The 15,793-nt window shown below is 40.8% G+C and overlaps 1 long non-coding RNA gene across 1 annotated transcript in view; it reads right to left on the bottom strand.

The window, feature by feature from the left end:
- Positions 1-5,805: 5,805 nt before the first annotated feature.
- The window catches only part of LOC122936132, a 48,912-nt gene continuing 38,924 nt past the window's right edge, over positions 5,806-15,793 (bottom strand). Inside the window, exons 3-4 of the long non-coding RNA XR_006388886.1 lie at positions 8,577-8,815; positions 5,806-7,197 (exon numbers count right to left, since the gene is read on the bottom strand). This is a non-coding gene — a long non-coding RNA (uncharacterized LOC122936132). The remainder of the gene's footprint in view (positions 7,198-8,576; positions 8,816-15,793) is intronic.

The following is a 15,793-nucleotide window of genomic DNA, read 5'->3' as shown; positions in this document are numbered from 1 at the left end:
ACATCTACTATAAGCTGCATACTGTAAATAACTTGAAAGATACTAATAACAATGTTAAAATAATAGATTATGATCAAATTGGGCTCCTGGAAAAGTTGAGGTGGAGGCCAAGGTCAGCACAACAATTCCTGAGGGGCCCACGATCTAAACTATACTATATAATACTATTATCCCCCTGTGTGCTTTGAGCAAGCTGGACAGTTGTGAAAGAGGATTTCTAGTTGAATGTAGAATATTTTTTCAGGCAGGAGCATAACTATAATTTATAGGGCCCATTTGCAAAATAAAATGGGGCCCCGCCACCTAGTCTAAGCTCCTGTTAATGCTTGTCTATCATCTTTTGACCATTGAATTAAACAGCAATGGCTCATGTGGTCGCATGATAGGAATATCAACAGCACAGTAAACAAGTTACAGTGTACAGTACAATAAAGTACCCACTGTGTAGTCTTCTTCTCACTGGTCTGAGTCTTCCACTAGTGACATTATCAAAGGTCCTTAAGGTACAATAAGTCAGAGCTTTTGTATATATTCCTGCTGACCTTCAGCATCAGGAGGAAGGTATTTCTCATAGTCCTCTCGATAAGCTGAATGATCACTCATCCTCCTCTCCTGCCTGCACTAATTACACAGATAGATGTCGGGCAGTAAGAGAGTGTGCAGGAGTACAGCTCTCTCATTGATCTAGCAAAGTGCTTTTTGAGCACTCTGCTAGATTGTTAAGAAAGCAGTCAGGTGGGTCTGACACTGCTGGACCACCCGATCTGCAGTGTAACGGCGGTTGCTGACCAACTATGTTCCCCTACCCACCCCCGCGGTTCTGGGCATCATGTTCAGGCAAGCTCTGTCCTTCCTGGCCTCCTCCGTAATTGTCTGTGTCCGGCTGCATTACGGGGCAGGTAGCTGGAGTGAACTGTTGCCGGTGTTTTCTTATTCACCACCACGGTCCTGAGTTCTGTCCTTCCAGACATCATCATTCCTGGAATCCACTCCATGGTTTCCTTCCAGCCCTGCACACTGCATGCCTTTTTGACTTTTCCCTGTAGCACCTTGTTAAGGACTGGCACGCGTCACTTCCTGTTCTTTAAAGGTTTTACTCATGTGACATATGTGACCAATCCCAACCATCCTGCACCTATATAAGTGGTCCAGCCCCCTTCTCAAGTGCCTGAGCGTCAAAGGTTCTTATGTCCTGCAAAGGTGAAGTTGTCTTGTTCCTGACCCTTGCTTGTCTTCTGGATTCTGCTACCTGTCTGAGCCTTGCCTGCTATGTCTCAACTCTCCTGTTGCTGACCCAGATTGGCTGACCTGTATCTGTGCCACCTGTCCTGACACATTACGCCTCTGCCTCATCCTTGGTCCTGCATTGTCACTACAGGTTATGACTTGGCCTGTTCACTGCATCTATACCTCTGGTACCTTGCTTTGGTGCTTCCTGGTTCACCTGGACCAGCTGCTTCATTTGCCAATCCTCTTCAAGTGTTCCCCTCTGGAAAGTATATCCCCACCATCAGGAGTACTGTCAAGAATGCTAGGTTCACTTACACAATGCCCTTAGAGGAGGTTGGTCATGTGGCACAGTGGGTTCACAGAGTAGAAGATGCAGGCACATTTAAAGAGGACCGTTGACCACTCCTCACTTTCTCAGCTTCCCCATGTAATAACAATTCTGGAGCATCTATTCTTATGTCTGTATGTAGTACCATTCCTTTATTATTTCTACTAGAAGTTATGAATGAATTGCAAGCAGTCTTCAGTAAGGGTACAGAGGGGTGGCAACCAGTTGGGGGGGGGGGGGGGGTGTACCTGCACAGATCACCCTATAAAATCAGTGTTGTAATTTTCAGACTATGCAGGTACACCCCCCCCCCCCCCAATTTGTTACCTCCCCTCTGTACCCTTACTGAAGGCTAATAGCAATTCATTCATAACTTCTAGTAGAAATTATAAAAGAACGCACAACAATTGTTATTACTGTACATGGGGATTGCATGAAGCTATGAAAACAGACATATCAGAAGTGGTGATTAAGCAATATGTTTCCTGCTAAAAAGGTGAGTCTTATAGTCCCAAAAAAAACAAACGATATTTCTTCCTGGGGCTCAGAGCTTCAAGTTATGCCTCTTTTAACAAGGAGGAATTTGAATTCCCATGATGCATGATAGCTGCAATTTAGCATAACTAACTCTCTATGTATAATCTATCACCTGGAGTATCAATCCAAGTAGCCAAAAAAATTACAGAGGTGAGACTATGGGAGTAACATATAACCATTGGACATGGTGGCAAAAGGTATGAGGAGACAGCAGGAATGTGATTGTTCGACTAAGTGACCAGAGGACAGCAGTTTGACTAAATGATCAGAAGACTCAGTTCCATAACTCCAAAATGGCTGGCTATGGTTATAACTTCCTGTCCTGTTACACACAACAGCTCTGGTTCTCTGTGAAACACTATACAAAGCAAATACAATATATTATATTTTTTTAGTATCTTAAAGTGAAGTATACCTTTATACATTTTCTTATCCATTATTGAGACAAATCAAGATGGCACCAGTAATGGACCATGAGATGAAACCTCACTGATCACTAGAGTAAAGGGAAGAACACCTGTTCTTGTCATCCCAGCTCCAGGTGACATTTTTGACATTATTAATGATATGTCAGAAAATGCCTGAAGGTAAACTTAATTTAAGAATTCTAATGACTATCTAACCTTATGTCAAATGAGCCAAAGTCAAATGATCGTTGACATTCAATATGATTATAATTTAAATTCTCGAATATTTCATTAGACCTATTGGCGTGTTTACAGTAATTATGATTCTTTATATTAAAATAATGTGATTATACAACTAAACAGCATTTCTCAATGCAATATGAGCCTTCAAGATTGATTTCTGCAGAAAATCTGAACACACTGATATACAGTAGGAAACTAATTAAAATTCACAGCACGTACAGCTACAGTATATATGAATGCATTTCTTGTGTTTCTCCTAGATCTTACTGGAAAAAAAATCATAAGCTGATCTGGTTGGCACTGGGCTGTGGGTCTCTGCTTGGAAAATTAGTTCAGTTCAATTGCGTTTACATGCTGTATAAAGAGCGAGTGAGGAGTCATATGTAAATTTACATGTGGACAGAGACTTTAAACAGTAATTTGTTTTTCAAAGGCCTCATGCCCACAACCGTTCCGTTTTTTGCGGTCCGCAAACCGCGGATCCGCAAAAAACAGAAGCCGAGCGTGTGCCTTCCGCAATTTGCGGAACAGTCGGCCATCAATATAAATGCCTATTCTTGTCCACAAAGCGCGGACAAGAATAGGACATGTTAATTTTTTTTAGCGGGGCCGCGGAACGGAGCAACGGGTGCGGACAGCACACGGAGTGTTGTCCGCATATTTTGCAGCCCCATTGAAGTTAATGGGTCCGCATCCGAGCCGCCAAAGCAAATAACACAATATCAATCCCAATTTATGCAAACTGTTGAGCGGCTGTGTTATGCCGTTTTGTAGTTCCCACTCCGTTGTACTGGACGTACATATAACAGCCATTTCCACCTCCTCTTTATAGTTATGTTTGGCTGTAAGGCAACTGGTTGCAGTAGGAGTTCTCTCCTACTGATCTGCCTGGATTGGAAGAGCTCACTTTTTTTTTTAGCTAAGCTTCTTCCTCTCAACCATCTTCCAACTAAAAATAGATGACATTAACTGCTGTGTTCTTTGCAATATTTCTTGAGGACAGTTTTTTTCTGAAGTCCCAAAGGTTATCAATATCAGATTAGCAGGGGCCGTCAATCAACACGGGTCATCAATATCAGCTGTTCTGGAGTAGTTCTGATGCTAGAAATAGGCACATGAACTACACAGCTCCATCCACTGTGCAGTGGGTAGACCTGGCTACTGCAGCACTGCTCCGAATAGCTGATCAATGGAGATTTTGGACCCCGGTCAATCTGATATTGATGCCCTATTGTACGGATAGTTCATCAATTGTCAAATCTAGGAAAATCCCTTTAAAATATGGAAAGAAGTGTGGCAGGATCTTCACACTGCAGTGGTAATTTTGGCTACAAAAAAATTGCATGCACGCAGAAAAGCCAACTGTACATTTATTGCACTTTGGCACACAGAGTATCGTTGGCCCCTCACTTTGGAGATTTTCATACTCCATGTGCTACCATATGGTGCCTACACGCAGCTCAAGCCACAATCAAATTTTTTTTTTCTGGTGGATTCTGCATATCCCCACATGAAATCAAAGGCATACGAAGCAGGGGTGTACATAGAAAACATTTGGCCCCATAGCAAAAATCTAAATTGGGCCCTGTTCCCAATCCATAGCCACTCCCACTAACAATTCTAGGCCCCTTCCTTTTGCTTCATGAACTGTGCTTGCTGCTGCGTGTCATATAGTGTGCCATCCAGGCTGGACTGGGATTACAAAACAGCCCTGGCACACACACTCCACCAGATATTGCATACAAATAGTTGTGGAGGTTAGTTTTGCTTTACTAGGTCATGCCCCTTTATAAATCATCAATACAAGAAAGGAAATAAAAGTTGAACACAAAAATGCCTAATCACATGGTCAGGGGCAAATTTTATCTTCCCCAACAGCAACACATACCATAATGAAGCTCAAAATACCTCTGAGCAGCATCTGATATTAGCGTGCATTGCCAAATTAATTCCATAACTTCTCCATATCAATACATTGCAGGGCAAAATATCTCCTCAACAGCGCCAAATAAATGCCACCATAAAGTACAAAATACCCAGCATTATTGTTCTTTGACAACTCATCCCCCACTGGCAGCAGCATTGTCCCCATTTAAATGCCTCACCTCTGTTTGGAACTTTCAGGATAGGAGCAGTGAGGCTGGAGTTGGAGGGAGAAATCTTTCTGGTAGAAGGTAGAATGGAGTGGGTAAAAGGAGGTGTGACGTCACAGGTCACATAGTAAGAGATATACTTGATGCAGTGTGTACAGATACTATATATACTATATCCAGCAGTGTACTGATCTGTGAGGTACGTGGCATAAATTACACCTTTGATCTCACATATCTGTACATAGCTGGATATACTATGTATCTGTACCCACTGCATCTATTATATCATATAATATATCCAGTGTATGTATATAGATAGATAGATGATGTACATTTAGAAGTGGTGGAGGATTTGCCGAAGTTATGTAGAGGCCTGCACCAACTCTGGCAGATCCACTGCCAGGTATAGGGCTTATTAAGACTGGCGTCTAAAATGCCACTTCATTCTAGTCTCAATGAAAAGCTTATCTTGCAGTTCTCCATGCTATTGGGAGTTGAAGGCCCTGTGATGATGTCATCATAGGTCCTGGCAGATGCATTTTTCTAACCTGAGAACTACACCATTCTCTGTGCAGTTCCTTTACTAGATGGTACAGGATCTGTGATGATATCATCACAGGTCCTTTATATTTCTGCAGTGTTAACAGGAACTCTGAAAGGGAGCTACATTGGAGGTATGCTACTAATATGAAGATACGATATCAACCATGAACTGTGTTATTAACTACTCTATACAACTTTTAGCTTCTATGGCAATAAATATGGTTGTGTGCATGACCTTTTAGGCTTTAAAGAGGTGCTAATAACAAGAGGTATCCTTTAATAGATCACTGGTATTACACTTGCAGTAAGACAAATACTTTATAAGGCTTAATGGTTACAAGAACACACTTGGTGGCACAGTATGCTTGGTGATTATGGTGATAGACGTAAAGGGGTTGTCCAGTTTTAAATATTGATGACCTGTTCTCAGGATAAGTCATAACTATCAGATCGGCCGCGGTTTGACTCCCAGCATCACCAGTGATCAGCAGTTTGAAGAGACCACAGAGCTTGTGAGAGCACTGCATTCTCTTTGTTATTTACCTGCTCCCCGTCGACCTTGCAGCGGCGAACACTGTAATTACAGATTTTCCTTTCCATTTACTGCTTCCATTGTTTGTGTTGGCCCTTTTTAGCTGGACATTCTCCCTAGAAATCTCTCTCAACAAGTCCATAATATATTTATTGATTTCCTGGAACACCATCATGAGGACAAGTGGACATGTTCATGAATGTTTCAGGGATGGGGCCATGGAAACTCGTCCTGTTTGTGATGCCATTTGTAAGGGGGAATCCCATTTAATAGATCATTGATGGTGCAATTGTGCTAAACCAGAAACATTTTCTTCACGGAAGCGGCTTGCATGATTCAAGGTAAAGACAAGTTTATGAGTTTACCTAGCCAAGCTATTGTTGGTGGCTGTTCTGGGAGGGTTACCATGGTGGCCTGTTAAACCCCAGCCATCATTGACCTATAATTGAGCCTGGAAGAAGAGCTAATCAGGCTTCTGGCTCAGCATCCAATCCCAGAGCTAGGTGGGGGAATTAAGACTGCTACTCGGTAATGGCTATTGCCTGTGATGGTGTGAAGTGTCATGGCTCTGTTTGTAACTCTGTGTTTGTACTTGAACTTAAGACTTGCTTGGTATCCCTCTGTGGATTTAACTTGGCTTGTTTTCTGGATTAACCCCTTGTCTGCTGTTTTGGTTTTATCCATCTCTCCTGGTTCTGACCTGCTTGTCTACTATTCTTTGCCCCTTGGTCCTTCTGATAGCCCTGCTTCTAGCGAGCATACATCCGTTTTCTGCTACCTTACTCTGCAGCTGTAACCTGAGTCTCTACAGCCAAGTCCACCTAGCCTTGTGTCAGGCTTTGCTGAAGAATCTAAGGGTAGCCTTAGCTTCATTCACTGTAGTGATTAAGGAAGACGGGTAGTAGTTTCTGAGTTTGCTAGCTGTGGTTCCTTGCAGATTTCCTTACATAGTTAGCTTGATGTTTACAACACTTCACTTGATGACCCAGTATGCTTGGCAATTACAAGAATAGACTTGAAGGCAGAAACAATTATATTCATAAATAAATATTCTTCTTTTTACAATAAATGATTTTGTCCAATAGGCTGTAACACAACTGGTCTATAATATGGACAGGTAGCTGTATACTCCTGTATGATTTCATTCTGGATCCCAGTCTTCCTTCTTCAGTTTTTTATATATAGTCATCAAATAATCTTTGCTATCAAGCTTCGGCTTGCCACGGCTCGGGTGCCTGAGAACTCCTTGTCAAGCCTCCTCTCTCAGGATTTGCCAGCTTCTCCCTAGAGAAAAGGAGCAGTCAGCAGGATTTGGCAAGCATTATATCTCCCATCAGCTAACATTGCTTGTGATGTGCCCAACTAGTACAAGTGTAAAATAAAAACACACAGGAACAATCAGGGCCATAGAGCCAATGCACACAAAAGAAGGGCAAAAAAGAGGTGCACAATGGTGTAATAAAAGTACATACTAAGCACAGTATAGAGTACCTGTAAGGAACAATTCCCATGCATATTAATACATGTAAAGTGTACTGAAAGTTAACACTAATACTAGGCAAACTGCTTAATGCAGACAAACAAAGGATGGATCAGTTGACTTTAGATGACTGTTCTTGCCTTTGGCAAACCACACCTATAAACAGTGTGAGTCTTCAAAAAGCAGGATTTTAAACATCTTAAATTTGAGCAAACATTGCTTAGGGCAGCGTGACTTCTTAGTTCTGTTCTCACAGAACTGTCACCGAACAGTTCAAATATAAGTCAAAGTGTTTCTACTGTTCTATATAATAATGTTTTAAATGATTGATTCTAGTGTTTTAGGTAAAAAAAAAAAAAAAAAAAAACTTCATCAGGTTCCAGGGTTTTTCAGATTAGAGAAAATTGGATTTTTTTTCTTTCTTTCTAGAAGCAGTGCCACTATTGCCCATGAGCTTTGTCTGATATTACAGCTCAGGTCCATTCAAAGAAACAGACCACCTTTTCTTTTCTATCTATATATAGTTGTACACCTTTACAACTAGTTATTTTTATTTTTTTATTCAAATGTGTCTAAAATACAAAAATTATACTTATGTGTCTCCTTGGTAACAGACTACAAACCTGTGTAGTCCCATGCTGTAGTCACACTTCCTTTTATTTTTCCTCAACTGGTAGATTAGCAAGCGCTAGTGTAGGCATGGCCAACCTGCGGCCCTCCAGCTGTTGTAAAACTACAACTCCCACCATGCCCTGCTGGAGGCTGATAGCTGTAGACTGTCCGGGCATGCTGGGAGTTGTAGTTTTGCAACATCTGAAGAGCCTCAGGTTGGCCATCCCTGAGCTAGTGGATAGCTGGATGGCATGGAGATAGGTCACCTAAATATTCTGCCCCATGTAAGGGAGTATTTTTTAGGCATCGATCTATTCTTCTAACAGATGCAGTGGCATACAAAAATAATGTACCATTTGGCAAATAGGAGCGATCAATAGTCCATGCTCACTGCCATCCCACTCCTCCTGGTCATAGTACTCACTTGGTTCTCTCTGCTGCTTCGCAGGTGCTCATTTTTCACTGCTGTTTACTGCAGGCAGGCTGAGGCCTGCTTCTCACCTGCTCCATGACCCTCAACCATTTATTTGTCTCCTCTGGTTCTTAAAGGGCCACCGTGCATACACCTTACCTTTCTCCAGCATATGGCTGGCCACCACAGGGAATTTAAGGAACCTTCCACCATGGAGGGGTGTCTTAGAAATAGGTTCTAGTTAGCTAGTTCCAGCAGTCCCATAGGAAATGGGTTGAGTGGAAGTGTGCATGTTCAGCCTGCTGCTCCATCAATGGGAGAGTGGGACCCCGTTCTTCGGATTGTTGATGCTCATAGGGGTCAGGTATAGGACATAAATCGAAAACTTGGTACAACCCCTGTAATGACAGATCTGCTTAAGGATTATTTGTCTATGAATAGTGACTTTTAGGTCACAGCATTGTCAGGTTAATAAGAGTTTAGGTCTTTCACTGGTGACTCATACATTAATAAGACAAATTATGAAATAGATGAGTCATTTTTCTTCTTAAATTACTGATGTATAACATGACATTTCTAGCAGAAAGACAAATGCATTACAACAAAATCAGATGATTTGGTATCTTTAAACACCCTTTTTAATGCCAAATATTAACATGTGGGAAAATGTATACCTCTTATTATTATCATCCCACAGCAGTAGTCTCTAATCTACATCTCTCCCACTGTTGTGATCTACAACTCCTAGCAGAAACAATAGCTCCCATTCATAGCACACTAGAGCGGTGGTAACCAGTTGGGGGCGTGTACCTGCACAGACTCGCTCTATCCAATCAGTGTTGCCAATGTCAGACTGTGCTGGTACACCCCCCCCAACTGGTTACCGCCCCCCTGTACCATTACTGCAGACTGCTAGCTATTCATTCATAGCTTCTAGTAGAAATAATAAAGGAATGGCACAACATAGAGACATAAGAATAGATGCTCCAGAATTGTTATTATATAGGGAATGCATGAAGCTATTAAACAGGCATGTCAGGAGCGGTGACAGGTCCTCTTTACGGAAGTCTGACAACCATCTATTGTCTCATGACAGGCTGAGCTGCTGCTCAGTTTTCTCTGGTTGTCCCCTGTGTACAAGCACAAGCCCATCACAAGGTTATCAGGAGGCCTTTGCATGGAAAGCTATTTTCCATCACAGGAAGGGTGTTTTCATGGTTTATCTATTCTAAGCCACAGCTTGGTCCCATAGTTCTGTTCAATCAGATTTAAAACTGCAGTGTAAGCTCTTAGTGATGCAGGTACAGGTGGCTGACAAGATATAACATTTCCCACAGATCCAAGCCTTCAACATGTGGTGATGATCACTGAGTAAGCCCGAAATTGTTTTCTAGTGTAGTTATGAGGAGTTTTTAAGTGAATCTCTGAAAAATGTTTATTACTCTATGGTATTATCAAGACTCCCTATTGTTCAAATCTAGGCTGTTCCTATTTCTTTCAGGGCTATTGTCTATTAAATAAAGCAGTGATAAAGACATTTATGATGTCAATGATGATGTCAATTAGAGATGAGCGAATCGAAGCTGGCGAAGTGGAATTCGATCCGAATTTGCGAAAAAATTTGATTTGTGACGAATGCAAATTTCCTCGCCCTTCATGGTAACGAATCACAGTTTTCCTAAAATGGCGGCTACACGTGTGAGGACTGAGGACTCTGGGAAGGCGGGTTCACCCAGATTAACATGCCTACATGCAGCCAATCGGCAGCCAGACAGCCCTGTGATGTCACAGCCCTATAAATACGGCAGCCATTTTAGATTCTGCCATTTTCCAGCGTTCAGAGTGCAGGGACAGACGTGTGAAGGCGCTAGGGACAGCATGTGAAAAACGATTGTGGAAAAAAAAGACAGAAAAAAATATTTATAAGTGCAAGGAAAGGATAGGAATCATTTCACAGCATCTTAGTGCAGGGAGAGACGTCAGATGGCGCTAGGGACATTGATAGGAAAGTGATTTACAAGTGCAGGCAACGATTATTTGGGGATCCAAATAGCCATTAGACAGCTCTGTCATTCCCGCTATTTGTTATTGGGCTGTAAGTGTTATGTTGGAAAGCCTTTAGAGGCTTATATCTTAGTATCTTATTCAGTATGACAAGAAAAATATATACGCATTTCACTTCTGTAGTTATTTCTGTTGAAAGCATATAGGGGCGTATTTCAGTACAACAAGAAAAATATATATGCACTGCATGCAGCAGAGCTATATGTGTAATGTGTAGAGCAGAGCTGTTTGTGAATGTGCTTGAAGCAGAGCTAGATATGTAATGTGTATGGTGGAGCTGTGTGTGTGGGTAGGGTGCATGCAGCAGATCTACATATACTGTATATGTAATGAGTACAGTGGGGCTGTGTGTGTGTGTGTGTGTGTGTGTAGGTGCATGCAGCAGAACTATTGTGTATTACATTTACTCTTAAAAGTAAAAAAAGATAAAATATATATTTAAAAAAATATATAAAAATGCAATTCACCCCCTTTCCTAAAACTTAAAATAAAAAAATAAACAAATATAAAAATGAACATTAAAGGGATTCTGTCACCTCCCCTAACCCAAAATCGGATTTTAAAGCAGTCATGCAGCACAGCTTACCTTGAATAGGCTGTGCTCTTCTATCTTGTAATCCGTCCAGTAGTTTATGAGAAAATCGACTTTTATGATTATGCAAATTAGCCCTGAAGGTGCCCAGAGGGGCGTTTTGTTCCCCTTAGTGAGCCCAGTAACGCCCCTCTTACAGTGCCCAGCCTGCCTTCCTTCCGACTGCCTAACCTCCCACAGCCTCTCATCCCTCTCCTCCCCCTCCCTCACGGCCGAACGAACTCTCGCACAGGCGCAGTAGCCCAGTGACGTCCGATGTTCGCTCTTCCCTCAGTCAGGGCTAATTTGCATAATGATAAAAGTGGATTTTCTCATAAACTACTGGACGGATTACAAGATAGAAGAGCACTGCCTATTCAAGGTAAGCTGTGCTGCATGGCTGCTTTAAAATCCGATTTTGGGTTAGGGGAGGTGACAGAATCCCTTTAAGGGTTTTGCCACATGCAAAAACACCTGTACTGTTAAAATATAAAAATATGTATTCCATATAAACGGCAAGATGGAAGAAAACTGTTAAAATGGCCTATTCTATGATTTTTGGTCTCCACTTCCCACCAATTTTTTTTTACAAAAAGTGATCAAAAAGTCATACACACCCCTAAATGGTATCAATGAAAAGTACAGGTCGCCCGCAAAAAATGAGCCCTCACACAGTTCTATACACATAAAAATAAAAAGTTATGGGGGTCAGAATATAAAATGTATTGGTGACATTTTAGCTCTGCTGTTGGGCGGGCGGGCATAGGAGCACAGGGATCTGGAGGTGTTAAGAAGGGGTATTGAGGGTATTGGGGCCAATATGAACTATTGCACCAGGGCCCCTGAGTCTTTAGCTACACTCCTGCCTCTAGACCCTGTCATTGGGCCATTCTGTGGTCTCCTCATGCTGTTCCCACTGGTCCATTATTTTGGATTTTGGCCTGGCTGACATCATCATTTATTTGACACTTCTTCTGATCTGTCAGTAGGAAGTTAAAATGAAAAGCACAACAGATCCTGTCTATGTAGCAGCTGTAAGACCTGCATGATCCCATCAGAATTGGCTTATGATTTGGTAGCCAAAAGCAGGAGTGGGTAGAAAACACAGGTGACATGTGTCATCTCTGTTTTAGATCCACTCCTGTGTTTTTTGGCATTAGCAATACTAATGGATTACTGACCAAATGCTGACCGAGTGAAGGCGGATGCTCAACAGACGGGATCCGTTTTTTGGGGGTTATTGTTCTGACGGATCAGAGGAAGGGCAAAATAATCAGTGACGTCAACACAAAATTACTGCTGACACCCTGTCCACTCTATCGGGGGGCTCTACTTGTATAAGCGTTTAATAGAACAGGTTCTGTAGACATCTATGTGGAATCAGCTGACAATGGTGTAAAAGGAGTGCGCTTCTTCTTGACGCTAACATCGACCTGTAAGGCTGAGTTGATACTTGAGTTATTTGGTCAGTTTTGGCCTTGTGACTGCCCGAATAAGTGAAGTGTGCAGTGATTCTAAGAGCGACACCTGTCATCTGCATGTCATACTGACTCACAGTATTATTTCACTACCACAGCAGACTCCCTATGTGAGTTACTACAAGGCACAGTGTTCTACACCACTAGAAAGGCTCTCTGCAGCCAGGAAATAGCCATTTTTTAACGCAATTTGCCGCAAATAAATTCGGATCAAAGCTAATTTTTCCCAAAAATTTGCTCATCTCTAATGTCAATGAGTAAATAATTAGCAAATTGAGTACTAGATGCTCCTTGATGAATAGAGGTAGGCTCACAGGTGAACAGGTGTGGTACTGTATCTGTAGAAAAGCAGACATGTTTTTTGAGTTATGTAAAAACCCCTTAAGCATTAGGATATTTAACACAGCAAAAAAGTACAAACAAATAAAAGAAAAAAGAATGAGAAATACAGCAGTAATGTTAACACCTTATACCGAGCTATGAAGATACAGTACGTCCTGTTATCTTGCATTGTGTTCTTGCTTCCAGCATAAGATTGATTTCATTGCATCGCTGAGCAGGCTATAACCTCTCTGACTATTTCTACGATTACAAAAAAAATGAAGAAATAAAAAACTAAATCAAGCACAGATTACTCCTTGTCAAACTAACATTTCTAAGACACCTATTGCTTATGGCGTTTTACATAATTTCACATTTGCACAAGTTCAGTTTTGTATATCTTTTTGAACTTAACATGCATATTTTTTTTTTATGTGGTTTTGCATAATTGCAACTTTTATGCTGTTGTTTTGCTAAGGTTTTTTTTTTTTTTTTTTTTTTCCAGAATGGGCCTGTTTAGGTATGTTCACATGATTTAAATCCGTTGCAGATTTTGTTGTAAAACTTCCCATTTTCTGCAGCAAAATTCGCTATCAAAATGTCAACTATAGATTTCCCTTGACTATAATGGAAAAAAAAAGTCGCTAAGTTGAGATCCATATATGAAGTGGCATGTTACTTCTTAGAAGCGGTTTATTGGTGGATTTGGGGGAAGCAGGAAAAAAACATCAAAAAAGCTTCTGAATTATCCCAACCAAGGGCTGGATAAAAATAAATGCTTGAAAAACCTCTTCTAAAAACTCTTCTAAATATTCTTCTAAATCCTCAACCAGATTTTAGAAAATGCTCTAAATCCACCATCAAATTAGAAATCTGCCATCAAAAATGACCTGTTTTCAGCTATTGATCTGTTACTGATCTGCTACTTATTTTTCTGCTGAGGATTTTGCTGTGTGAACCTAAGGTAGCTTGAGGTTATATCTAGAAGAATGTGCTATGGTTAGTTGCTAGGGTAATGTGAAGTTTCACTGGATATAACATCAATTTAGTACTTAAAGGATCAACAACTGGGGCGGCAATAGTCTTTAAAAAAAAAAAAGAGGAACCATATTTCATTGCCTTAAAGCGGTTGTCCAGCTTTAGATCATTATTTAAATACCCCTCAACCCAGAAGGACCTGTCGAGGGAAGCATACTGTACATAGTTGCTAGATTGTGCCTTACCACGTGTTTTGCTTGTGTCTGACAAAAGCTATACCAGACACAAGCTAGCAACCTGGGCGAGAGTATAGTGATATAACCTGGTGGATTTAGGGTGGCTGCACACAATGCAAATTTCTCACAGCTCTTCTTTGCTGATTTTATGCAGAAAAACTGCAGTGTAATACAGTACCAGCTAAGTGAATAAGATTTGGTAAATCTCATGTACACTTTTCTTTTTATTTATTTATTTATTTAGGAGCGAAAATTGGTGCAGATTTTACATTCTGCAGTATGTCAATTGTTCGTGCAATTCCGTGCCTTCTGTAGAGTGGTTTCTCCATAGACTTCAATGCGGTTGTTTACATAAACTTAAAAAATCCACACAAAATATGCACCAAAAAAATGCATTAAATGAACTCACAAAAACTGTGATAAATAGTACAGATTATGTGCGTTTTTTTGTCTGGTTTTGGTGCAGAATGCTTGCAGATTTTCTGCAGACAAATCTGTACCGTGTGCAGCTACCCTTAGGAAAGTGGACTGGTCACTCTAAGTTGTGTGTTTTATAGTTTCATACAGCTCCTTTTTTGGTACAAATCTCAAGATTCTACAGTTCATAGGCTTATTGTCAGCACCTCTAGCATCAGTAGCATTCATTTTGCTGTGAATGCTGAGCGATTGTCCTCTTTTATATATATATATATTTTCAGTTGTTTTATTTTATCTACAGTTTGTAACTGAGCATGTGCAGCAAAGGAATTTACAGCAATAACCTGTTTTAGGTAACACATTGTATTACGCCAAGATATGTGCAGTTATAGCAAATTTTGCTGAAATAACTGCATGAGTATACCCGTTTTAGTGAGCATGTCGCATTAGCTCAAGATACCGTGCAGTTACATCAAACACATTTTATTGCAATAACTACAATAGCATACCAATGTTAGTGAATATATTTAACTACAATAAATGCTTTAGTATGCCCCTTTTAGTTGACACATTGTATTACTTCAAGATACTGTCCAGATACAGCAAACACATTTTACTGCAATAACTGCATTAGTATACCAATGTAAGTGAACACATTTTACTGCAATAACTGCATTAGTATACCATTGTTAATGAACCTCTTATATTACTTCAAGATACAATGCAGTCATATCAAATGCATTTTACTGCAAAAGCTGCATTATTAACATTGTAAATTGTCAATACCAATGTGCAATGTGTTTGTAGAAAGGGAGGGATGTTGATTGTGGCTCTGTCAGTAATTACTTATTACCTATGACTTTAACTTTATATAGGCCTCATAATAAAATGTCTGGTAAACGAAAAAGTTGAAAAGGAGTTGTAGTGCAAAGGACAGTAGCAGCACCAGCCATCTGGCCAGTAGTAGTAGTAGCACATCGTATTCCCTTGCATAAGATAGGCATCAGATTATTATTTAGGACAAAGAGGATGACATTGTGGACTTGATGGCTCAATCCTCCTCTCAGTCACAGCAGGATGATATCAAGGTCACTCCTTCACTCCTGAGTGACACTGTGTCTTGGAGCCAGGGGTCACATCATTCCACCTGCTCCTCCTCCTTGTGGCCCCAGAAAGACCTTTCATTTGAATCTTCCCTGTATTTATTGCCCCCTCTCTTTCCTAAGAAGAGGCAACAAAATCCTAAGTGCTATAGAAGAGGCTCAACAGAATCTCCCTGTTGATGACTTGTGTGAATACAGTGAGTATTTG

The sequence above is a fragment of the Bufo gargarizans genome, chromosome 4, assembly GCF_014858855.1.
Source record: "Bufo gargarizans isolate SCDJY-AF-19 chromosome 4, ASM1485885v1, whole genome shotgun sequence".
NCBI lineage: Eukaryota > Metazoa > Chordata > Amphibia > Anura > Bufonidae > Bufo > Bufo gargarizans.
This window is presented reverse-complemented; position numbering and strand designations above follow the sequence as displayed.